The sequence below is a fragment of the Triturus cristatus genome, chromosome 4_2, assembly GCF_964204655.1.
Source record: "Triturus cristatus chromosome 4_2, aTriCri1.1, whole genome shotgun sequence".
Classification (NCBI taxonomy): Eukaryota; Metazoa; Chordata; class Amphibia; order Caudata; family Salamandridae; genus Triturus; species Triturus cristatus.
Window position 1 is genome coordinate 758,337,046 of NC_140586.1, and position 26,774 is coordinate 758,363,819.

The window sequence follows — 26,774 nt, forward strand, 5'->3', positions numbered from 1 at the left end:
CACCACGTTCTGTTACCCAGAATCCCTTGCAAACCTAAAAAATTGTCCAAAAAAACAAAATTTCCCCTCATTTCTGTGGTGGAAAGTTCTGGAATCTGCGTCGGTCCACAAATTTCCACCCACCCGCGTTCCCCAAAGTCTTCCGAGAAAAATGATACCTCACTTGTGTTGGTCAACCTAGTGCCCGTGACAGGAAACGGTGCAAAACGCAACATGGTCACACCTCAATTTGGCAGTGAAAAATGACCCTTTTTGGGCAAAGTGCCTAGCTGTAGTTTTTTAACCATAGCTCTGCCGGCACCTAGGGAAACCTAGCAAACCTATACATTTTTTAAAACTAGACACCCAGGGTAATCCAGGATGGGGTGACCTAACTGCCTCCCACCAGGTTCTGTTACCCAGAATCCCTTGCAAACCTAAAGAATTGTCAAAAAAAACGAATTTTCCCCACATTTCTGTGGTGGAAAGTTCTGGAATCTGCGTGGATCCACAAATTTCCTCCCACCCAGCGTTCCCCCAGGTCTCATGATAAAAATGGTACCTCACTTGTGTGGGTAGGCATAGTGGCTGCCGGCACGGTCATTCCACACAAATATATGTGGAAAATATATTTTTTTCAGCTAAATTTGAGGTTTGCATGGCATTCTGGGTAGGAAAACGTTGGGGAATCCACGCAAGCCATATCTCATTGGACTCCCCCGGATGTCTAGTTTTCAGAAATGTTTGGGTTTGGTACTTTCCCAAGAGGGCCGCCGAGCCCGGGGCCAAAATCTCAGGTGCCCCCCCCCCCCCCAGTTTTGCTATAGGTAATTTTGAAGTCTCCACAGTACGATTTGGGCCATTTCCTGTTACAGCCACTATGCCTACCCACACAAGAGAGGTACAATTTTTATCGGGAGGCCTGGGGGAACACTGGGTGGGAGGAAATTTGTGGATCCACGCAGATTCCAGAACTTTCCCACACAGAAATGTGAGAAAAAAGGGAATTTTTCGGTGAATTTGAGGTTTGCAGGGGATTCTAGGTAGGAGAATGATGGGGGACCCACACAAGCCATACCTCGCTGGACTCCCTCGGGTGTCTAGTTTCCAGAAATGTGTGGGTTAGGTAGGTTTCCCTAGATGGCTGCCGAATCCCGGGCCAAAAACTCATGGGACCCCCATGCAAAACCAGGTTGGTTTGTGATCGGTAATTTTGATGTCGCCTCAATAGGCTTTGGGCCCTTGCCTTTCGCGGGTCCTTGACCCACCCACGCAAGTGAGGTACCATTTATATGGAGAGACCTGGGGGAATGCTTGGTGGGAGGAAATTTGTGGATCCATGCAGATTCCAGAACTTTCCCACACAGAAATGTGAGAAAAAAGTTAATTTTTCTGCGAAATTTGTGGTTTGCGGGGGATTCTGGGTAGGAGAATGATGGGGGACCCATGCAAGTCATACCTCGCTGGACTCCCCCGGGTGTCTAGTTTCCGTAAATGTATGGGTTAGGTAGGTTTCCCTAGATGGCCGCCGAGCCCCGGGCCAAAAACTCATGGGACCCCCCTGCAAAACCAGGGTGGTTTGTGATTGGTAATTTTGATGTCGCATCAATAGGTTTTGGGCCCTTCCCTGCCGCGGGTACTTGGCCCACCCATACAAGTGAGGTACCATTTCTATTGGGATACTTGGAGAAATGCTGGGGGGTTGGAAATTTGTTGTTACTTTCTGCAGTGTGAAAAGTTGGGCACAATAATGCAAGGAAAATGTCACAGTCACATTTTGAGGTTTGCAGGACATTGTGGGTAAGATAACTTGTTGGGATCCACAAGAGACATCACCATGCACTCTCATGAGTGTTTAGTTTACGACAAAAACTACAGTTGTTAGGTTATTCTTAGATGAAATGTACAGCTTGGCAGAGAGACAAAACAGACAAAGATTACTGCACAGCCATCTATTCCTCAAGCACACACACATACTGGTTGGATTTGGCACGAGGGCGAGTGATGGTTCAGTATATAAAATTGTATTAACAAGAGATTTCACAAAAATGAAATGCACTGTCAATAATTGAATGGACAAAAAAACTGAACCAGTGACTCGCAGCTCGTGAGCTGTAAAGCCACTTCAATGCACCAACCGCTTTACAGGCCATTCGCACACCCTTCATAGATGATACACACAAGGCCATTCACACCACCAGGCACAAAACCAACACATTACAACATTCACAAAAAAGGACAAGGTACACCCTCCTTGACAAAAACAGAAAAGACACATTTTTAAGCACAACAAGCTATTCCTCAAGCACACACACATACTGGTTGGATTTGGCACGAGGGTGAGTGATGGCTCAGTATATACAGTTGTAATAACCAGAGATTTCACAAAAATGAAATGCAATGTTAATTGAAAGGACGAGAAACTGAACCACTGACTCACAGCTCGTGAGTTGTACAGCCACGACAAGGCACCAACCTCTTTACAGGCCATTCATACACCTTTCATACGTGTGACACATACAAAACCATTCACAAAGCCAGCCGCGGGCCCAGCACATTACAACACTCACACCAGCAGACAGTGCCATTCAGGGACCATCAGTTTCACATGCCCACATTCCTGACACAGCAACCACACCAGCTCACGGACTGCGTTGAGTGGTGTTTTGCTAGCAGTGTGTGTAGTGACCAGCAGCTAGTCACTACTCACACACCGCCAGCCGAGCCTAAGTCCACGCACACCGCCAGCCAAGCGCCAGTCCACACACACCGCCAGCCAAGCGCCAGGCCACGCACACCGCCAGCCAAGCACCAGTCCACGCACACCACCAGCCAAGCGCCAGTGCAAACACACCGCCAGCCAAGCGCCAGTACAAACACACTGCCAGCCAAGCGCCAGTACAAACACACTGCCAGCCAAGCGCCAGTCCACGCACACCTCCAGCCAAGCGCCAATCCAAACACACTGCCAGCCAAGCGCCAGTCCACGCACACCACCAGCCAAGCACCAGTCCAAACACACCGCCAGCCAAGCGCCAGTCCACGTACACCGCCAGCCAAGCGCCAGACCACGCACACCGCCAGACAAGCGCCTGACCACGCACACCACCAGACAAGCGCCACTCCACGCACACGCCATCACATTTAGGATTTTTTTTTATATAAATAAGAAAACACACACAAATTGTAAATAGATACAAATCTACTAACACAAAATCTGAAGCTAAATACACTACACAAATGCCAACCTTGACTTGAAACTGAACAAAAAATATTAAACAATAGAGGCCAGGCAGTTCACTTTACCACTCATGGATGCTCCCAAAAATTATTTTGCGTGTGGTACATTCTAAAACAAGCAGGCACACACAGCCCAGGGTTAGAAGGACACTCGGGGTAGTACATATGAGTCTCCTTCCACGTACCTCTTCGCCAGCAGACTTTACGTCTCCTACTGGGAAAGTCTTTTGAGGGTGTGGGAGGAATGTGATCAGGAAAGTGGTGATCTTTCAATCTAGCAACATCCTCCACCAATCCAACTCTAGGAACACTTGCCTGTTCCACTAAAACACGACTGCCTATTTCAGACTCTTGAAACTTAGCAAAAGTCATCTTTGACTCAGGACAAGAATCCTGGAATACAACAAAAGCATTAAAGGTTACCAAGTGGAAAAGATGGATAGCCAACTTCTTATACCAAATGTAAACCTTACGAAGAGCAGCGTAAGGTTCCAACCTCTGATCAACACCACCCATGTGCCTATTATAGTCTAAAATGCACACAGGTTTGCGCACTTCAGCAACCTGACCCCAAACAGTCACAGGTGAAGGGGTTTCATCATGAATGGTAGTCAGCATGTAGACATCTCTCCTGTCTGAAAACTTCACAGCTGGACTGTCCCCGCACAAGCTTTTGACAAACAAGTTCTTTTGGGAATCCTTTACGGTTAGAGCGGATTGTGCCACAAGCAACAGTGTCCACTTTGGTCAATTCCCTGAACAACTGCACACCAGTGTAGAAGTTATCTACATATATATGGTGGCCTTTGTTAAAAAATCCTCTACCAAGTTCCCACACAATTTTCTCAGTCACTCCAAAAGTGGACGGACAACCAGGGGGGTTAATCCTGGATTCCTTACCGGTGTACACCCTGAAATTAGAGACATATCCAGTCCTACTGTCACACAGCATATACAGCTTAATTCCATAGCGTGCCCTCTTAATAGGAATGTATTGCCTAAAACCATGCGGCCCTTGAACAACACCAAAGACTCATCCACTGCTATTTCTTTCCCTAGAGCATAGATCTCAGAAAATCGATCAACAAAGTGATCAATGACAGGCCGAATCTTAAAAAGACGGTCACAGTCAGGGTGATCTCGTGGGAACGCTAAACCATTATCAACAAAATGCATCATCCGAAGCAGAAGCAAATACCTATCACGACTCAAGTCTCTGGGCCATGGTCAGAGGAAGACTCAAAAAGCAAACCAACAACCTGCTGAGCAGTAATCCTGCGGCTAGCCATTATCCTTACTAAGAAAGGTAACTGCACAAACAAGTCAACAACAACCAATACTGTGCAAAATAAGTAAGTAAAAAAAATGTGTGCCTTTATCACAAAGATCAATATACTCAAAAATTATACGATTCACTTGCAAGAGACCGCTACACTCACCAGCACCTCCTCTGCAGAGAGACAGCAAAAACGATATCCCACTAGAAAGAAAAAAAACAAAACCAATTACTCACAAAACAACAAAATACACATCGAGCACAAATGGAAAAAGTTTTTCACACTCAAAAAACAAAAGCCAAACATACTGCAATTCTTACACCATTTGCAAAAAACACTTTCATGCAGAGAAATGAAAAACATTTACATTGTACAAAAAAAAGTCTCTTGCCTAACAAAATCAACAACACAAACAGCAGAACCAAAAGTAACGAAACCGCAACCTGGAACAGTCTAAACAGCAAAAGCTTTCAACTAGAACGAAAAGGGAGGAAAAAAAGCATTACAATTGCAATTCACAAAAAACAAGCATTGGCATAGCCAATAGGTCTCGCCTTTGGGACTCTATAAGTGTTTAGCCATGCAACAGTTGCATAACTAAATACTTATAAGGTCCCAAAAGCGAGACCTATTGGCTATGCTAAGCGGCCACGATCAAACATCAAAGCGGCCGTGCAGCCGCGAAAGTGAAAGTAATCGTGGTAAAGCGCAGCTCGCGCGCCCGCGCACATGCACTGTAGCTCTAGGCTGACCTGGTAGCACTTTTTGGAGCCCTCTCAATAAGTCTCAGCAGACCAGCGCATGCGCTGGGTCAGGCGAGACCTAATAAAAGAATTAACATTATAACACACTATGTCACTACCCAGTTGGTCAATCTGCCAGATGGGCCTTCTAATAGGGCTGTGCAAAAATGGGGATGAACTTGCCCAAGGGATCGGGTGAGCTTGTCTGAGTGCGAGGCAGAAAACAGCAGACAGAAAAATGCCCCCCTTGCAAAAGAAAGAAATCCCTGGTGCCTAGTAGGGTTTTCTGCCCCCCCTCCTGCCTAGGGCAAAAAGGCCACAAAAAAAGTGGCAGATCTGTCCCCAGGAGGGGCAGAAATAACATTAACCAAATTTATAAAAATAAATCTGCCCCCTGAGAGCGACCCTTGCCCAAGGAGTCGCTTCCATTTTAATTTCAAATAAGTCCCTGGTGTCTATTGTGGTATTCTGCCCCCCCCCCCCCCCGGGAGCAGAAGCCAAATGCACGGGCCGATCTGCCAGGGGGGGGCAGAATGCACATTAAAAAACAAATGAGGCCTCTGGAAGCAACCCTTCCACAGGGGGTCGCTTCCATTTAAAAAAAAAAAAGATCCCTGGCTCTAGTGGGCTTTTCTGCCCCCCCCTCTCCCCGGGCCAGAAACGCCAAAAAACCAACCCAAACAGTCACCAGGGGGGGTAGAAAAGACTTTAAAAAAATGTGCCCCCTAAGTAAGTGACCCTTGCCCAAGGGGTCGCTTCCTTTAGATAATAAAAGGACTTCCTGGTGTCTAGTGGGGTATTCTGCCCCCCTGGGGGCAGAAAGGCCAAATACACGGGCCGATCTGCCCCAGGGGGGGCAGAATACACATTTTTTTTTAACCCCTTCCCCGCTCATGACGGAACCACTCCGTCATGAGCCACGGTTGCGCTGTGCTCATGACGGAGTGGTTCCGTCATGCTACGGCCGTTGGCGGCCGCTCCGCCCACGCGGCGCTAATTCCCCGCCTGTGCGGGCGATTAGCGCAGTGGGCGGAGTCGTGACGGAACCACTCCGTCATGAGCACAGCTCAACCGTGGCTCGTGACGGAGCGGTTCCGTCACGAGCGGGGAAGGGGTTAAATGAGGCCCCTGGAAGTGACCCTTCCCCAAGGGGTCACTTCCATTTAAAGAAAAAAAAATCCCTGGCTCTAGTGGGCTTTTCTGCCCCCCCTGGGGCCAGAAACGCCAAAAAAACAAGGCAAACAGTCCCCGGGGGGGCAGAAAAGACTTTTAAAAAATGTGCCCCTAAAGGAAGCGACCCTTGCTCAAGGGGTCGCTTCCTTTAGCTAATACAAGGACTCCCTGATGTCTAGTGGGGTATTCTGCCCCCCATGGGAGCAGAAAGGCCAAGTACACGGGCTAATCTGCCCCCAGGGGGGGCAGAGTACACATTTAAAAAATATTAGGGCCTGGAAGCGATGCTGGCTCTAGTGGGCTTTTCTGCCCCCCCTGGGGCTAGAAACGCCAAAACACCGAGGCGATCTGGCCCCGGGGGGGGGGGGGGTGCATAAAAGTCTTTAAATTATTTGCCCCCTTTAGGAAGCGACCCTTGCCCAAGGGGTCGCTTCCTTTTTAACAAAAAGCATCCCTGGTGCCTAGTGGGGGCACTCCTACAGCGCGATCGTGCTGCAGGAATGCCCTGTATTGAGACATCAGGGGAGAGGAAATACACTTTCCTCTCCCCCGATGCCTCATTACTTTAAAAAATACCCCCCCCCCCCCGGCCCCACCGGAGACCAAAACCTACCTCCTCCTGCTTGGGACGCCTGGAAGCAAATGGCTTCCAGGCGTCCCAGCGCTTCCTGATGACGTCAGCGTGCGCTGTGCCCCCAGGGGTTGTGCTCATGACGGAGCGGTTCGGTCATGAGCACAGCCCAACCGATGCTCATGATGGAACCGCGCCGTCATGAGCATCGAAGGGGTTAAGACTCCTTCCTACAGTAACAAGTGAGTACAACAGAGTGTATTCAATCATCCCCTTCCTACTTTTCACAATCCATTGAGTGTCTTGTGGGATTGTAACATAAAAAAAAAACCAATTAACATTCTAATCATCACACTTATCTATTACACACTGCCTCTCAAATACAAGGACCACAATATACATTCCTACTAATAGAGTATATTGATAACTCATCTACTCCTTTTTACTATTTAACTATCTGCAGTAAGCATCTTTAGAACAGACAGCCCATTTTTGATGTAATTTCAATGTAGGTATGTCTCTATTTTTTATTACAGTAATCATTGCAACCAAACATACAGAAGCTCTAGACCGACATTTGTGGCAAGATTTAATTGCTTGTATCCAATTACTTTCTTCACCACTTTAACCTGTAGCAGTCTGTATCATAAACAATACCACATTCTCAAATGACGTGCACATAGCAAAATTCTTGCCTCTATATTCCATTCATCTAGCCTCCTTAGCACTTGGCATCTTGCTTGCTACCATTGTGTTCACAATTAGGAATACTTCCAAGGTGCAAACGGCAATGGTGACACATCAGCACTTCTGTACTCTCTAGTGCACTGTCATGGTGCACTGGCCATGCAGTTGCCCAGCAGGCTTTCCAGATCCTAGGGCTAAGCCCTGACCTTAAGCCCCCCATCTTACAAACAAATTTACAAGAAAATGATTGCTCCAAACAACAGACACACGGCACCACCACACCACACCATTTGTACGCCATGCTCCTCAATGTCAGATCCCTTGGAAAACACTCTACCGAAAACTAGGACTTCTTCAACAGCAACACACCGACCTTGTCTTCCTGACCAAAACATGACTCAACCCAGCTTCTAACGCGGAAATCACTGCAGCCATTCTGCCCGCCTACAAAGTCATACATTAGGACTAAATCCACAAACCAGGCAGAGGACTCACTATCTCTACAAAAACACAATTGACTGCACCACCTCCATGGACTTGGACATCAACTTCATGGAACACCTCCACTTCAAAACACAAACAACCACAACGCCACACTTAACGGGAACCTTGCCTACCACCCCCTGGTCCAAATCAGAATTTTGCATCCATATCACAGACCTCATCGTTCCCCTCTCCATCAGATCAACCAACTACATCCTCCTCCGCAACTTCAATTTCCACCTGGAAGACACCACAGATCCAACTCCACAGTCCTCCTCAACAGCCTCAGCAATCATGGACTCACTCATCTTGCCCAAGGACCAACCCACACAGCGGACCACACTGTTGACCCTATTTTCTCCTCCAACAACAGCATCACCACCACCTACATGATCCCACTCACATGGTTCAACCATTACATCATACATTTCAAGAATCCTGCCCACCAAGCCACACCACCAGAAAAACCCAAAGCACCATCAAGACACTGGGGCAGAATATCCAATGAAAACTGGATCCAGACCTACACAAATATCCACCCAACCACACCTCGAACCTCAATGTCGACACCAAGCTCTTCAATAAATGGCTCACCGACTGTGCCAACTGCACCTCTCCCACCAGAAACAAGATCTACAAAAACAACAAACAACTCATTTGGCATACAACTACATCATGGCCACAGTAAAGAACTTGAAAGAAAATGTAGACACAACAAAAAAACAAGAACCACATGCAAAGCCACCCTCAACCTCTAGCACCAATGACTATGAAACGCAAAGAAAAAGGCCCTAACTCTCAGACTTGAAGCAAGTTCCAACAATGGCTACAAACTCTTCACCATCGTCTAGGAGTTCTCAAATCCCGCAGCTGCCAACAATCCTAAGCGCTCTGCAAAGACCTCTCAAACTTCTTCAAACAGAATACTGCCAAGATCTACAACACATTCGAGCTCCCCTGACCAGCCGGACACTTCCTTCATGGCCAAACAGCAGCTAAGTAACTGGAAGCCCCTCTCAAATGAAGAAACTACCACACTGATGAATAGCATCCACTCAGAATCCTCCTCAGACCCATGCCCCCACTTCATATACAACCTTGGAAGAACCCTTATCTCCCCCATGCTCACCGCTATCATCAACACCTCCATAACCACCATCACCTTCCTGTCTAGCTTGAAAAATGCAGAAGTCAATGCACTATTGAAGAAACCAATAGCAGACCCCAACACCCTCAGCAGCCACAGACCCATTTCGCTCCTGCCTTTTCTAGCTAATGTCATGGAGTAAACCATCAATACCCAATTCGCGGACCGCCTAGAACTCCAACTCCTAGACAGCTCTCAATCAGGACTTCACATCAACCACAGAAGACATACAGCCCTCATTGCGGCCAATGATAACATCAAAAGCAGTGGCGGCTGGTAATATTTGAAAGTGGTGAAGTGTAAATGTTGGGCATGACTTTTATATTACACATTAAAAACTGCCCCATATCTTCCTGCATTAATATGTTTAACAGTAACTGTAATGTGTAAATTGTACAGCATGACAACTTTAGCCCTTTAAAATGTATGCTTGCCCAGTGTCTTGCACTGCATGCAGCATTAACTTTGGAAAAATATGCTCTAACCAGACTTCGGTAAGCACCCACAGATGCTGGCTGTAACCGGTCATATACAAATATGTGCAGACAGGTCTTTAAGTGAGATGACAAAAGTGGAGGCTCTCTATAAAGGAACATATCAAATACATTTCTGTGATTCTCATAGTGTGCCACCTGACCAGTATTTTGGTTTCTCTCTATGTTGTAATTTTATCCAGATAAATGACATAACAACTGACATACACCTAAAGCCTGTTAGTATGATTGACTTTGTCACTGGATGTTAGCTGTTTAAGATAAATGAGTAACAACAATGATTTCTTATAAATAATTAACATTGGAAATGTTTACATTCTGAAATAGTGAGTCTGTGAATTAGCATATCATTGAGGCCTGTGGAAGGAGTTTTGACCTTCAGTTTTGTGTGGTTTATGTTAGATATGTATCCATCTGCACATCTTCAACACCCTCTCTTTCCTCTTCAGCATCCTCTTTTCACTCCTCCTCTAATGCACTTCCTTGCATCACTGTCACTTCACCGCCCCAAACATGCACTGCACTCCCTCAAATCTAAGCACTTTAATTTCTCTTACTTTGGCCTTGCAAATATTTTGAAATCTGTGTACCCCGTCACACACACATCCACAGAATTTCAGTTGCAAATGGAATACATAAACATTGTTCTGTGTGCTCTGCAGAGAGGTCAACCCACTGACGGGCACTTTGATTGACTTCAGCCTTAGCGCCTGGGATCACAATCAGTGACCCTCATAAACACCTGACATGGTTCAAGGCTCAACGTATGCACAGAAAACAAATACAGATAAACAACAACATTATAAAATAGCTAACTCTTGGGGAATACAATATTAAGTAAAGCTTGTGAAATAAGAGGGGAACTAACTCTCTGAAACGCATTCCCTTGACGTTTTTAGCATTAATTGTCTGCAAGTCAATCCATTTTTTTGGCATCAGGGTTAACTTAGTAGCATGAAGACAGGGCCAGTTGTAATGTCATACATCAGAGAACTGGCCACTGTAAGCACATGTTCCACAGTAAGCACATATCTCTTGCTTCGGCCTTGATTCAGATATTTGGATCAACTCCGAAAGGGAACAAGAACTCTGCTCCTCATTTGGATTTATTTTGCGGGGGAACAAATGCCGCTCCTCCACTTCTAAAGGAGCGAGCGATGTGCAGCGAGGGCGTGGGGTGTCACAGTGGGGGAGGTTAGCATGATGAGGGGTCTCAGCACAATATACATAACACAACATTAGCTTGCAAACACTTACCATTACCGAGAGCAAAGCACCGGATCGGACGTGCTTGCATCCACTCTTACGTATGACGAAAGGGGGAGATCTACACCTTTGAATGACGGACGTCTGAAGTCACACTGGGATGATGTCTCTGGAGGCCGAAACCATGATGCTTATTGCGTCACTGGCCTACAGAGTGCATACAACCTTAGACCACAATGGCAATGAACGGCTTTAAAACAGAAAGCCCTGCGTCGAGCATCACAGTTAAGAAAGTTGATGTACTGCCTGGCTTCCGTCTCCTGCTTCAGAGCGAGGTGGGGCAGACAGCCTGAAACAGACAGCCAAGATTTAAATACATCAATTGATTTAGCGATACGATCATCTCTCTAAATAAATCGATTTATTTAATATGTTTTCATGTAAATGTGTAAGAATTTCAGAGGGGCGCAGCCCCTGAGCCCTAATGGAGAAACCGCCCCTGATAAGAAGATTTCTAGACCAAGAAGAAATTACCGCACTCATCTTCCTCAACCTCTCCACGGCTTCCGATACGGTCTCCCACAAGTCACTCATCAGAAAGGTTCAACACTTGGGTTTCTGCAGACTGGCCCTCAAGTGGATATTCTCCTTCGTTATGGACAGAACTCAGTGAGTTAGACTCCCCCCGCACCTCAGAACCCAGAAATGTATTGCAGAGTCCCTCAAGGATCATCGATCAGCACAACACTCTTCAGAATCTACATGATGCCCCCTCACTGATATCGTCAGAGCCCACGGCATCACTATACTATCCTATACCAATGACACACAGCTCATCCTCCCAAAGCAAACTTCACCAACTGCTTAAGCAACGTCTCTGCTTGGATGAAAAACAACTGCCTCCAGCTCAACACAGACAAACCAAAGTCCTAATCTTTGGCAACAGCCACTCCCCCTGGGACGCCTCTTGGCGGCTGTGAGATGTTGGCCTGGCATATGCTGTCCACTAGTTATAGGGGACACCTTGCACCAGTCCAATTCGACTCTAAAGGTGATAGGTTACAAGACAACCTTTAAAGAAAGCTATCCTAGTGGTAGCTGTGGAGAGCAGCCTTCAGGCTAAGTCTTGAAGGAGTGTTAAGCTTATTGTTTTACCATGGATAACCTCTTGAATGACCAAATGAAAGAGTAGTCCACACAGGTATATATTCAAAATATATGTATTTATTCTAAGAACAAGTCCCACTAGTCTCTTGTGAGGCTGGAGGTAAAGATACAATTCAATAAAGCATTTATAAGAACAATAAATAGCACTGGAATCACAGGGCCGCAGGGGGGGACCAAACCATATATTTAAAAAGTGGTATAAGAACCACAACAGTTCTGCAGACAGTGCCTAGGGCACTTAGGATCGCTGGCCCCTTACGAAACCACCCAAGGTAGTGAGGAAAGGGACCCACGGGAAGCGTGTGCGGTGTTTAAACTACAGTCGGGATCCCTGTTAAACCCTATGGGAAATGTCACGGTTGAAAAATGCAAGAATCTAGACACTTCTAGCAGGAGTTCAAGTTCAGGAGTTTAAAGTTAAGCTCTTGGAGGGCCCACACCCACGATAGTACCGAGGTACCACTGTTACCTGCCCCAGGGAAGCCGGATGCATAGGTCGTTTTCAGCGTCGGGTCGATGTCTCGTTTTCTATGGAAAAACGTGAAGAACTGCTGCTGGCGAGAAGCGTCGTCGATGTCGTGCAGATTGAAGATGTAGATCTTGAAGGAAAGGACCTGAAAGCAGAGGGGACAGAGTCTGGGTCACTAGCCAGTGACCAGGGACCTCAGGAGAAAGAGCCCTTCAATGTCGGGTGCTTCCAGGTTGAAGACGAGTAGCTTGGATCAGCAGCCACGGGGTCCAGGAGGCTTCAAGGAAGGCCAGATGCTGGAGGGTGACTGTCCCATGAAGGATGAAGGCCGCTGCGGTGTTAGTGTCCGGATTGGATCCACTAAGCCTTGGCAACCGCAACCCACGCAAGGATCAAGAAACAGCTACGGTGCAGACCCACGAGGTCTGAGCGAGGTCTCCAGCAAGGAGACTGTAGAGCAGGCCTAGAGCAACCAGGGGAGTCCTTGAAAGTAAAGTTTGACCTCCGCTAGGGCCCACCAGTGGAGAGACAAGGGACCGCGGGAGGCAGCAATTTGGAGTGCGTAAAGATGTGCCCACGGGTCGCCGGAGCGTGCTGGGGCGTCGTCCTTTGGCACAGGTGATGCTGAGAGGTTGGCTCAATGATGGGCCAAAGCACAACTTCCCCACTTGTCGGGTTCGTGTGCTGTGCAAGAGGTGGCCGGTGTCCTGGGGTATTGGGTATCTTGGCACCCACGGGGTCCACGGTGCTAAGCTTTGCTGTGCACACTCACTGGCCTCTGGGATGCTTGGGAACCCACCTCAGGGTAGGCAGGAGTCTTCGATGTCCGTAGGAGCAGTGGAGTTCCAACCTGGTCACTTGCAGAGTTTCAGGTGCCTGCCAAGCAGGGGGGTAACTCCTTTACCCCAAGGGAGATTTCTTCCGTCAGCTGAGCGGCAGCTCATCGAAGATACAAGTCTTTGAAGCAGAGTTCTCGTCCAAGATTAATCTGAGGCTCTGGGGACCCTGCCCCCACCTTTTTCCAGGGATTAGGGGAGTGTCTGAATCAGAGCCCACCAATGGGAGTTCAGACGGGAAAGGGTGGCTACACCCTCTCCCCTTTGTGTTTTTCCCGCCGGGGCAGGGGACAGAATGCCCCTGAACCGGTCTGAGCCGGTGTATGCAGAAGTAGGCACTGGAGAAGCCTACGTGTAAGTTTGAAAGACATCCTAAGGTGCACCCACCCAGTTCCAATCCACATAGTCTGTCTGGGGAGGTGAGGACACCTCCCTGCAACAAGATCCCTATTGTCCAGCTGCCGTGGCTGGAGTTCTGCCCAGCAACAGGCAGCTAGAATCGTGTGGGTGGCGGGTAGCATCCATTTTGTACTACATGTGCTCTTTTAAATTGGTGTCTTAAAGCAACCGCTTTTACCATATCACCCTACTAGCAGGGTGGGATCATGCCCTCTCTCCAATGACTGGATTGGGGGTATGATTCCAAGATATTTGACACCAAATACAATATGGTTCTGTGCAGCCATTCTCAAGTTAGCATGCTATCGCGATTGATTATAATGCGCTTAAGAGTATATGGTATGGCTGCACTACAAACAACCTCGCATTAGTTTTTACGAAAGTTGCAGAGGGGCCCTACTCAGGTAGGGGTTCCCCCTCACACATATCTCAGCACCCTGCCTTGTAGGATTAGCAAGGCCTGCCTTAGGGGTGACCTATGAGGATACATGTGTTGTATTTAAGTGGGATACAGGATACCTATATCCCTGTAAGGTCAAAACATCAGCAAAACGTTGGGGGAAACTATGCAGTCGATGCCAATCTCCTACATAACTCCCCCCAAACGCAGGGACATTAAACTAACCTTGACCAGCTGAGTCTTCATGTTCTAAGTGGAAATATCTGGAGAGGCCATCTGCATTGGCATGGTTGCTCCCAGGTCTATGTTCCACTGTATAGTCCATACCCTGTAGGGAAATGGACCACCTGAGTAGTTTGGGGTTTTCACCCTTCATCTGTTTGAGCCATAGGAGGGTCTTATGGTCGGTTTGAACAATGAAGTGAGTGCCAAACAAATATGGCCTCAGCTTCTTCAAGGCCCAGACCACAGCAAAGTCCTCCCTCTCTATAGCTAACCAACGTTTCTCTCTGGGGGTCAACCTTCTGCTAATAAAAGCTACTGGTTGATCCTGGCCCTCTTCATTCAGTTGTGATAATACAGCACCTACCCCCACCTCAGATGCATCAGTTTGAACTATGAATTCTTTGGAGTAGTTGGGGCTTTGGAGCACTGGAACAGAGCACATGGCCTGTTTTAGGTCATCAAAAGCTTTCTGACAGCTGACAGTCCACTGAACCTTCTTGGGCATCCTCTTAGAGGTTAAGTCATTTAAGGGGGTCACAATGGATCCATGTCCCTTTACAAATCTTCTGTAGTACCCAGTCAGGCCTAAGAAAGCTCGGACCTGAATCTGGGTGGTTGGAGCAACCCAGTCCATGATGGTCTGGATTTTGCTCTGTAGTGGTTGAACCTGGCCTCCACCTACAAGGTGGCCCAGGTACACAACCTGACTCTGCCCTATCTGGCATTTGGTAGCCTTGATAGTGAGTCCTGCCTTTTGCAGGGCTTCCAAAACTTTCCTCAGGTGGATCAGGTGATCCTCCCAGGTGGAGCTGAAGACAGCAATATCATCTAGATATGCTGCACTAAAGTCCTCCAGGCCTGTGAGGACTTGGTTCACCAACCTTTGAAAAGTGGCAGGTGCATTCTTCAGACCAAAGGGCATTACAATAAATTGATAGTGCCCACCAGGGGTTGAGAATGCTGTTTCGGCTTTTGCAGCGTCAACTAACCTTATCTGCCAGTAGCCAGCTGTCAGATCAAATGTGCTCAGATATTTGGCTGAGGCCAATTTATCTATGAGCTCATCTGCTCTGGGAATGGGATGGGCATCAGTCCTAGTGACTGCATTGAGTCCTCTGTAGTCCACACAGAACTTCATCTCTTTCTTGCCACCCTGGGTGTGAGGTTTGGGTACCAGGACCACTGGGCTAGCCCAAGGGCTATCTGAGGGCTCAATAACTCCCAATTCCAACATCTTTTGGACTTCTGTCCTTATGCAGTCCCTGACATGGTCAGGTTGCCTGTAGATCTTATTCTTCACAGGCAGACTGTCCCCAGTGTCCACTTCATGAGTGCACCAGGTGGTCTGACTTGGAGTCAGTGAAAACATATGTCTGAATGACTGGAGAACTTGTCTGCAGTCAGACTGTTGCTGGGCAGTGAGGCTGCCTGCCAAGGCTACACCATCTACTGACCCATCATCAGGGTTGTGAGAGAGCAGGTCTGGGAGAGGGTCACTCTCCTCCTCCTGTCCCTCGTCAGTTGCCATGAGCAAGCCCATGTCAGCCCTGTCCACATATGGTTTCAGTCTGTTTACGTGAAGTACCCTGTGGGGACTTCTGGGAGTGCCAAGGTCCACCAAGTAGGTGACCTCTCCCTTCTGTTCCAATATGGAATGGGGTCAACTCCATTTGTCTTGGAGGGCTGCTGGGGCCACTGGCTCCAACACCCATACCTTCTGTCCTGGCTGGTACACCACCAGTACAGCCTTTTGGTCATGCCAGGCTTTTTGTAATTCCTGACTTGCCTCAAGGTTTTTTGTTGCCTTCTTCATGTACTCGGCCATCCGGGAGCGGAGACCAAGTACATAATCCACAATATCCTGTTTAGGGGGTTTGAGAGGTAACTCCCATCCCTCCTTCATTAGACAGAGTGGCCCTCTGACAGGGTGGCCAAACGAAAGTTCAAAAGGGCTGTAACCAACCCCCTTCTGTGGCACCTCCCTGTATGCAAAGAGAAGGCAGGGCAGAAGAACATCCCATTTTCGCCAGAGCTTTTCTGGGAGTCCTTTGATCATACCCTTGAGGGTCTTGTTAAATCTTTCAACAAGCCCATTGCATTGAGGATGATAAGGGGTGGTGAACCTGTAGTCAACACCACACTCTTTCCACATTGCTTTGAGGTAACTACTCATAAATGTTGTGCCTCTGTCAGACATTACCTCCTTAGGGAACCCTACCCTGGAAAAGATTCTCAGGAGGGCTCTTGCCACCACAGGTGCTGTGATGGTTCTAAGGGGAATAGCTTCTGGGTACCTGGTGGCATGATCCACTACCACCAGTATAAACCTGTGCCCAGATGCTGTTGGTGGGTCAAGGGGACCAACAATGTCAATCCCTACCCGTTCAAAGGGAACCACCACCACAGGTAGTGGTATCAGGGGGGCCTTTGTGGACTTACCTGCCTTGCCACTGGCCTGGCAGGTAATACAAGAGCTACAAAAACTCTTGCAGTCCTCACTCATTTGAGGCCAATGAAAATGAGGGACAAGTCTGTCCCAAGTCTTATTTTGGCCTAGGTGTCCTGCTAAGGGAATATCATGGGCTAGTGTGAGCAGGAAACTCCTAAACTTCTGAGGTATGACCAACCTCCTGGCTGCACCAGGCTTGGGGTCTCGACCCTCAGAGTAAAGGAGCCCATCATCCCAATATACTTTATGGGTTCCACCAGCATTCCCAGCAGCCTCAGCAGCAGCCTGCTGTCTGAGGGGTTCAAGAGTGGGGCAGCTTTGCTGCTCCAGGCTCAAGTCTGCCCTAGAAGGTCCCCCTGTCCCCAATAACTCAACCTGATCAGGCTCAAGTTCATCTGAGACAGTTCCTTCTTCAGGGGTCAGATTCTCTTCGCTACAAGAGTTTCATCAGACTGATCCTGGGGGGAAGACACTGCCTTACCCCTGCTACTCCTCCTCTTGGGAGGTCCTTGGTCCATTTTTCCAGGATCCAAGGCCTGTTCAGTTTCTGTCAGCTTAGCTTTTGACCTTGTCAGGGCAAACACTTCTGCAGGGATACCCAGCATTGCTGCATGGGTAGTTAGCTCCACCTCAGCCCATGCTGAGGTCTCCAAATCATTTCCTAGCAAACATTCTACTGGTAGGTCTGCACTTACCACAACCTTCTTTTGGCCAGTTACCCCTCCCCAAGAGAAGTTAACTGCCAGAGCATGGTTAGTACTGACATTGCTCGCATTGGTCACTTGGTAAGTTTCCCCAAGTATGATTTGGTTAGGGTCCACAAGGTCCTTAGTCACCATGGTGACACTAGCCCCTGTATCCCTGTATGCTAGAGACCCCCTTCCATTTATCCTTGGCTGTTGTTTGTATTTGCCCAGACCACTGGTGCTCACAAATAGGGACAGGTCCCCATCACAAACTAGCACAGCCTGAGTAGGTGTTCTGACCAGGCCAGAGTCCTCTCCAGATCCCAGGGCCAACCCTACTAAACCCTTATTCTGTGTACCACCACCTATAGCTGGACTAGGGGGAACAGATGCCTTAGGGGCAGGTGTAGTGGTAGCTGTGGAGTCTTTGGCCTTGTTACAGTCTGAAGTCCAATGGGTTTTCTGCTTACAGTTTTTACACCATGGCTTCCTTGGCTGTTTTGCTTTGTTAGATTGGGAATTTTCAGATGCTGCTTTTTGGGGGCCTGTTGAAGACTGCTGGTCTTTTCCCTTTTCCCCACCCTTCTCAGAGTTTTTGGCATCTTCCTTTTTAGTTGCACCCCCCAAGGGCTGGACCTTTTGCTTGATCCTGGTTCTGACCCATTTGTCTGCCTTCTTTCCCAATTCTTGGGGAGAGGGCAGATCTGAGTCCACCAGGTGCTGATGCAATAGCTGATTCTGACAGTTATTAAGGATCTGCTCCCTCATGATGAGATTGTATAATCCTTGATAATCATTTACTTTACTGCCATTTAACCAGCCCTCCAGAGCCTTGGTAGCACAATCTACAAAGTCTACCCAATCTTGATTCTGTGCTTTCTGGGTATCTCTGAACTTTAATCTGTATTGATCAGTGGCTAGACCAAACCCATCTATTAAAGCACTCCTCAAGATATAATAATCATCAGCATCCTCTTCTATAACAGAGAGGAGCTTGTCACTTCCTTTGTCAGCAAAGGAGAGCCATAAGATTGCTGCCCACTGCTCTACTGGGACCCTCTGAACTTTACAGGCCCTTTCAAGTGCAGTGATCCACTTATGGATGTCATCCCCTGTCTGATAGGGGGGCACAATCTTATGCAGGTTCCTATTGTCAGGAGCTTTCTCTCTAACTCTAGGGGTATTCTTACTGCCACCAGGGGTCTCTAGACCCCACTTCTTTGAAGCTTTCTGAAGCTCCAGGGACTCCCTGTCTAATGCTAGCTGTTCTCTCCTAAGCAGAAGCTTGGCTTGCTCAAACCGGATCAGTCTGCATTTCCTCTCTTCAGAGGAATCTCTTCTCTGAGAAGAGGCAGAGGTCCTGTTGGATCTCCCAGAATGGGCAGACCCCCCTGAGGGTGATCTGTTCCTCCTGTATGGATCCACCACTCTCCCATTAGGGATGGAGGGGGTACCCCTTGGGTCCCCACCTCCATGTTGTGAGTGGTCTGGTTCTTCCAGGTCGAGTTCATTGTCCTCTTCCTGGTCCTCATCAGAGTCCACCACCTGGGTGTCCTCTTCTGTGGGATACCCACCCAACCTGTCTACTCCATCAGACACTAGAGTCTGCTTGAAGTCTGCAATGAGCAGAATTTCTCTGAGACGTTGTGTGTTGGCACCTTTGGTTGTCTTCAAATGTCTAGCAGTGCACATCTCCCTTAGCTCAGCAAAAGTGAGATTGTCATACCTGTTGACTGGGACCCTTTGAGGTCCTTCCAGGGCATTATGGGCTCCTGATCCTGAAGACATTTCTAGTGTAATGGACTGTTGCATCTACATACACTGTGGCCAACTGAAACCTTTCTTGAGTTGTAGTCAAGGTGTGCTAAGCCCTCTACACACAACTCCTAAGTTCAGTAGAACTTATTGTATTCAATGATGAATTTATATGTACCTTCAGTACCAAAGTAGCTTTCACTTTAGAAATTCAATTTGTGTTATCTGGTAAAACAATGGCAAGCTTGAATCCAACCGCTGCACACCAATGTGAGAAGTTGGCCTGGCATATTCTGTCCACTAGTTATAGGGGACACCTTGCAATAGTCCAATTCGACTCTTAAGGTGATAGGTTACAAGACAACCTTTAAAGAAAGCTATCCTAGTGGTAGCTGTGGAGAGCAGCCTTCAGGCTAAGTCTTGAAGGAGTGTTAAGCTTATTGTTTTACCATGGATAACCTCTTGAATGACCAAATGAAAGAGTAGTCCACACAGGTATATATTCAAATTATATGTATTTATTCTAAGAACAAGTCCCACTAGTCTCTTGTGAGGCTGGAGGTAAAGATACAATTCAATAAAGCATTTATAATAACAATAAATAGCACTGGAATCACAGGTCCCCAGGAGGGGACCAAACCATATATTAAAATAGTGGTATAAGAACCACGACAGTTCTGCAGACAGTGCCTAGGGCACTTAGGATCGCTGGCCCCTTACGAAACCACCCAAGGTAGTGAGGAAGGGGACCCACGGGAAGCGTGTGCAGTGTTTAAACTACAGTCGGGATCCCTGTTAAACCCTATGGGAAATGATGCGGTTGAAAAATGCAAGAATCTAGACACTTCTAGCAGGAGTTCAAGTTCAGGAGGTTAAAGTTAAGCTCTTGGAGGGCTCACACCCACGATAGTACCGAGGTACCACTGTTACCTGCCCCAGGAAAGCCGGGTGCATAGGTCATTTTCAGTGTCTGGTCGATGTCTCGTTTTCTATGGAAACGTGAAGAACTGCTGCTGGCGAGAAGCCTCGTCGATGTCGTGCAGATTGAAGATGTAGATCTTGAAGGAAAGGACCTGAAAGCAGAGGGGACAGAGTCTGGGTCACTAGCCAGTGACCAGGGACCTCAGGAGAAAGAGCCCTTCCCTGTCGGGTGCTTCCAGGTTGAAGACGGGTAGCTTGGATCAGCAGCCACGGGGTCCAGGAGGCTTCAAGGAAGGCCAGCTGCTGGAGGGCTCTACGGCCTTTACGGAAGCAGAATCAGTGACCGATAGTTTGAATGAGGATCTACTGAAACAGATCGTGAATCTCTGCTCCAAAATAGAAGCAGTTATCTCCATAAGAAACTCTATGTGAGACCCTCGGCAGGCAGATTTTCGGGACTGCAGGACGTTACTTAACATGTCTTGTCAGCCAATATTCCATTACATCAGTCACGTCTGATCCCTGGTAGAAAATTTGTACATGATCGATAATACCAGTGATTAAACACAGCCCCAGAAACAGCGGAGGACAACACAACTGATACATTTGACATAAGGAACCCCTGATATTCAGAAACGTTAGATACGGTGGCGCAGGTTCTGGCTAGTCCGCGCTGACATACAGAACAAGGTGTATCACCCGGTTGCCCAAGCTTAATGTCTCAAACCCTCCACATCATTTTAGGTGCTACAAGGAGCTAATGAATAATGGCCACCTGAGGAAGGCAGAACGCCGAAACGCGCGTAGATTCAAATAGAGCCATGTTCAAAAAAACAGTTTTTCTATGATATCAAATAGCATGTAAATTGGTCAATCAATTATACAACGATTTAATACCCTCAATATGAATATTCTTGTATAATAAATACTGAAAAAAAGAAAAAAAGACTAAATGATATATTATATGTTTGTATGTTAATAGATACATAAATTGTTAAGCAATGAAATAAAAATATAGAAACCAAAAAATCTTAGTTTGGGGTTATATTTGATTTTCATGACAACTCAGTGCACGGTTTTAAATATTTAACTCTAACCGTTTTTCAATTCTTTTATTATGTTTGAACAAGTTTCCTATGTATGAATTTGCAAATACCTGCCCCAGGGAAGCCGGGTGCATAGGTCATTTTCAGTGTCGGGTCGATGTCTCGTTTTCTATGGAAACGTGAAGAACTGCTGCTGGCGAGAAGCGTCTCGATGTCGTGCAGATTGAAGATGTAGATCTTGAAGGAAAGGACCTGGAAGCAGAGGGGACAGAGTCTGGGTCACTAGCCAGTGACCAGGGACCTCAGGAGAAAGAGCCCTTCCATGTCGGGTGCTTCCAGGTTGAAGACGGGTAGCTTGGATCAGCAGCCACGGGGTCCAGGAGGCTTCAAGGAAGGCCAGCTGCTGGAGGGCAACTGTCCCACAAAGGATGAAGGCCGCTGCGGTGTTAGTGTCCGGATTGGATCCACTAAGCCTTGGCAACCGCAATCCACGCAAGGATCAAGAAACAGCTACAGTGCAGACCCACGAGGTCTGAGCGAGGTCTCCAGCAAGGAGACTGTAGAGCAGTCCTGGAGCAACCAGGGGAGTCCTTGAAAGTAAAGTTTGACCTCCACTAGGGCCCACCAGTGGAGAAACAGGGGGCCGCGGGAGGCAGCAATTTGGAGTGCGTAAAGATGTGTCCACGGGTAGCCGGAGTGGGCTGGGGTGTCACCCTTTGGCACAGGTGATGCTGAGAGGTTGGCTCAATAATGGGCCAAAGCACAACTTCCCCACTTGTCGGGTTCGTGTGCTGTGCAAGAGGTGGTTGGTATCCTAGGGTATTGGGTATCTCAGCACCCACGGGGTTCACGGTGCTAAGCTTTGCTGTGCACACTCACTGGCCTCTGGGATGCTTGAGAACCCACCTCAGGGTAGGCAGGAGTCTTCGATGTCCGTAGGAGCAGCAGAGTTCCAACCGGGTCACTTGTAGTGTTTCAGGTTCCTGCCAAGCGGGGGGTCACTCCTTTACCTCAAGGGAGATCTCTTCTGTCAGCTGAGCGGCAGCTCGTCGAAGGTTCAAGTCTTTGAAGCAGAGTTCTCGTCCAAGATTAATCTGAGGCTCTGGGGACCCTGCACCCACCTTTATCCAGGGATAAGGGGAGTGTCTGAATCAGAGCCCACCAATGGGAGTTCAGGCGGGAAAGGGTGGCTACACCCTCTCCCCTTTGTGTGTTTCCCACCGGGCAGGGGACAGGATGCCTCTGAACCGGTCTGAGCCGGTGTATGCAGAAGTAGGGACTGGAGAAGCCTACGTGCAAGTTTGAAAGACATCCTAAGGTGCACCCACCCAGTTCCAATCCACATAGTCTGTCTGGGGAGGTGAGGACACCTCCCTGCAACAAGATCCCTATTGTCCAGCTGCCGTGGCTGGAGTTCTGCCCAGCAACAGGCATCCAGAATCGTATGGGTGGCGGGTAGGATCCATTTTGTACTACGTGTGCTCTTTTAAATTGGTGTCTAAAATCAACAGCTTTTACCATATCACCCTACTAGCAGGGTGGAATCATGCCCTCTCTCCAATGACTGGATTGGGGGTATGATTCCAAGATGTTTGACACCAAACACGATATGGTTCTGTGCAGCCATTCTCAAGTTAGCATGCTATCGCGATTGATTATAATGCGCTTAAGAGTATATGGTATGGCTGCACTACAAACAACCTCGCATTAGTTTTTACGAAAGTTGCAGAGGGACCCTACTCACGTATGGGTTCCCCCTCACACATATCTCAGCACCCTGCCTTGTAGGATTAGCAAGGCCTGCCTTAGGGGTGACCTATGAGGATACATGTGTTGTATTTAAGTGGGATACAGGATACCTATATCCCTGTAAGGGGTGCAAGCACCATCTTACCCAGACTACAGTAGTGGTCTGGTGGTGTCAGTTTGTATGGCTGTCCCAGGGGTGGCACAATGAGTGCTTTAGCCCCTGGTAGGCCTCTGAGGGACCCATGCCCTGGGTACCTAGGGTACCATCTCAAGGGGCTCACAGGGTGTCCTCAGTATCCAATTGGTATGTACCTAGAGTACTCACATCAGTTTAGAGAGGAAGCAGATAGGCTGGGGTCCTGGATAGCAGGGCCACAGCCTGGCTAGAGAAAAAAAAACAGTCAAAACATCAGCAAAAAGTTGGGGGCAACTATGCAGTCGATGCCAATCTCCTACAGTGGCCCTCTGAACTTGGCTCCCCAACCAACCCCTGCGGATCATGCCAAGGTACTCGGGATCATCCTGGACACCAACCTTTCTATCAGCTGACAGATCAACACCGTCTCCTCATCATGCTTCCACATGCTGAGATTACTTTGCAAGATTTTCGAGTGGATCCCACTGAACACCAGACGAACGGTCACCCAAGCTCTTATCACAAGTAGACTTGATGACAGAAACACATACTACATCGGAATCCCAGCGCATGTCCTATTCTGAATCCAAACCACCTACAATGCTGCTGCTAGACTCATTCTGAACATACCATGAAATAACCACATCTCTACACACCTCAACAATCTCCACTTGCTCCCAGTCCAGGAAAGATGTAAGTTCAAGCTATCCACAACACATCACCGGTCCAGTTTACCTCAACCACCGCCTATACTTCTACCAACCCACCAGACGTCTTTGATCTGCATCCCAGGCAAGAGCACTCCTCCCTCACAACAAAAAGACCAGAAGCAGAGGACGCTCCTTCTCATACCTTGTAGTCAAGACCTGAAACAACCTCCGAAACACCTCAGAACCTCCCCCTCTCTCATGGAATTCCAAATAAACCTAAACACATGGCTTTTTCATACGAAACAGACATGATCTACTCCTCTACCATCAGGTCTTCCCTACCCAGCGCCTGGATACCCTCACGGGTGATTAGCCTTGCTCTACAAATTCACATAAGAGTTTAAATTCATGTGCCATCTTTGAAGGAGATGGGCTTCTGAGCAAGCACACTTCAAAAAAAATTGTTGCTTGAGCTAATATTAACTTGGGCCCTTAGCTTTTGATGTCGCTTCTCACCTTGTGTAGCTAACAGATGGCTCCATTTCCCATTTTGCATCCTAGCATGCAAAGTGGGAATGGCTAGAATTCAGGATTGGCTCAAGGTGTCCCACATGGCAATGGCCCCTATGCCGCTATGAGCTTGGCAGAAAGGCAGGCATCATTTTATCATCACAACACATTTTTGTTAATGGCATGAAGTCCGAGCATGGCAGTGTTATAATAAAGTACTTGCAGGACTTTGCAACCTAGAACGTCATGCTGTGTAGCAATAAGGACTTACAAGCTACCCATGTCCCAGATTCACAATTCCAACCCTCCCAATGTAAAGTGGATCGCAAAGTGTACATTTCATTCTCCTTGTGTGATTGTTACTTTTGAAATGTGTGTCTTGCTTCTAGATTTAAAGGTTGTGTATGAATAACTTTGTCTTGTCATCATCGTGTTATTACAATTCTCTGTTGGAAAGTGCTGTCATTCTGGCCACCTTGTGTCATCTAGACCTGGTCTCTTAAATCCTGCCAAATTTGAGTCTTTCTTCCATATCTGTGGACTTTCGCATATTTTGGTTTCGAAAACCTGGTCCTATGTTATGTTATGTTATTTTTATTTGTACCGCGCACAGCTGCCCCAGCAAAGGGGCGTCCTGGCGCTTTGAGAAGGTGAACACAACACAGCACTAAAAGCGGACAAAAGGAGACGAGACACAACAGATAAGCTAAACAAATAAAAAGGTCTTGATAGCCCGTCTAAACTGAAGGAGCTCATCGATGGCCCGGATTTGTGGAGGAAGAGAATTCCACCAACTCGCTGCCAGAACTCGAAAGGAGCGGCCACCAATTCTGCTCAACTTAAAACGCGGGACCACTGCTAAGTTCTGGCCTAGCGATCTAAGAGTGCGAGAGGGGACATAGGGGATCAGCAATTTCTCCAAAATTTGTGGGGGAGTACCCTTTAGGATTTTAAATGCAAAGCAGAGAACCTTAAATCTAATCCTCTGCTGCACAGGGAGCCAGTGGAGAGAGCGCAGAGTATTGGACACCGAGCATCGCCTGGGCAGACCTGTCACCAGTCGGGCCGCAGCATTTTGAACCCGCTGGAGCCGCAGAAATTCTGACTGGTTTATCCCCGCCAGTAGGGAGCTGGCATAGTCCAGCCTGGACAGCACTGATGCTTGGACCACCAGCTGTCTTGTGGGTGCATCAAAGAATTTGAGGATGGGTCGAAGTCCTCTGATGAGGCCATAGCAAGAAGCCGCCACCTTCTTGGTATGACAGATGAAACTCGAAGAAGGATCAAGCCACACCCCCAAGTTTTTTATCTCTGCCGCTGGGAGGGGAGTCACACCCAACTCCGAAGGCCACCATTTGTCATCCCACAAAGCCACCTGTTTACCAACCACCATAATCTCCGTCTTCTTGGTGTTTAACTGGAGACAGTTGGAATTCATCCAGTTAGCCACTTCCCGCAGACCATCACAGAACCTGGGAGCCTCCAGGTCTGAGTCCCCACTCAGTGTGACCGCCAGCTGCGTGTCATCTGCGTAAGAGACCATGGTCAGGCCCCACCGCTTGACGACCGCAGCCAGCGGTCTCACATACAGATTGAAAAGGGTGGGACTCAGTGAAGACCCCTGTGGGACTCCCTGGTCTAGCGGGTAGGATGACGACTTACCGGGCGGGATCGCCACCTGGAATGACCTATCCGTAAGGAAGGAACGAAACCAGTGCAAGGCGGAGCAAGAAACGCCCACCTCCTCAAGACGCCGAATCAGAATCCCGTGCGAGACCGTGTCGAAGGCGGCACTAAGATCTAATAACAGTAGTACCGCCGTCCGACCGGAATCCAGCACGGAACGCAGATGCTCGACCATCGAGAGAAGGGCCGTCTCCGTGCTATGACCCGCACGGAACCCGTTCTGGGTGGGGTCGAGAATGTTAAGCCTACCAAGATGGTCTGTAAGAGTGGCATTCACATGGGCCTCCGCTATTTTCGTGGCCCAAGGGAGAAGGGAGATAGGGCGGTAGCTTTCAGGTTTAAGGGGGTTAAGGGTCGCCTTCTTCAGAATTGGCGTGACTACTGCCTGCTTCCATCTAACGGGAACCACTCCAGAAGAGAGAGACAGGTTGATCAAGGACAGCACCGGGGTACGGCAAACCGGTGCCAGGGTCTTGAGTTGGGCCGGTTTCAGCGGGTCTGCCGGAGATCCAGACTTGATTTTGGCGCTGAGAAAGTCAAACACCTCCAGAGATAAGGGGGGTAAGATGGAAAGGCATTCCCCCTCACCTAAGGTGCGACCAACCTGCTCTAGCATCAGGGAGCCCGTTGGGAAAGTGAGATAGATGGCTTGCACTTTTTCATGGAAGAAAGAGGCCAAACCCTCACAAT

At 48.1% G+C, this 26,774-nt stretch overlaps 1 long non-coding RNA gene across 1 annotated transcript in view; it reads right to left on the reverse strand.

Annotated features, from left to right (window-relative positions):
• The window catches only part of LOC146835001 (uncharacterized), a 73,435-nt gene that overhangs the window by 37,805 nt on the left and 8,856 nt on the right, over nt 1-26,774 (reverse strand). Inside the window, exon 2 of the long non-coding RNA XR_014960363.1 lies at nt 4,659-4,699. This is a non-coding gene — a long non-coding RNA (uncharacterized LOC146835001). The remainder of the gene's footprint in view (nt 1-4,658; nt 4,700-26,774) is intronic.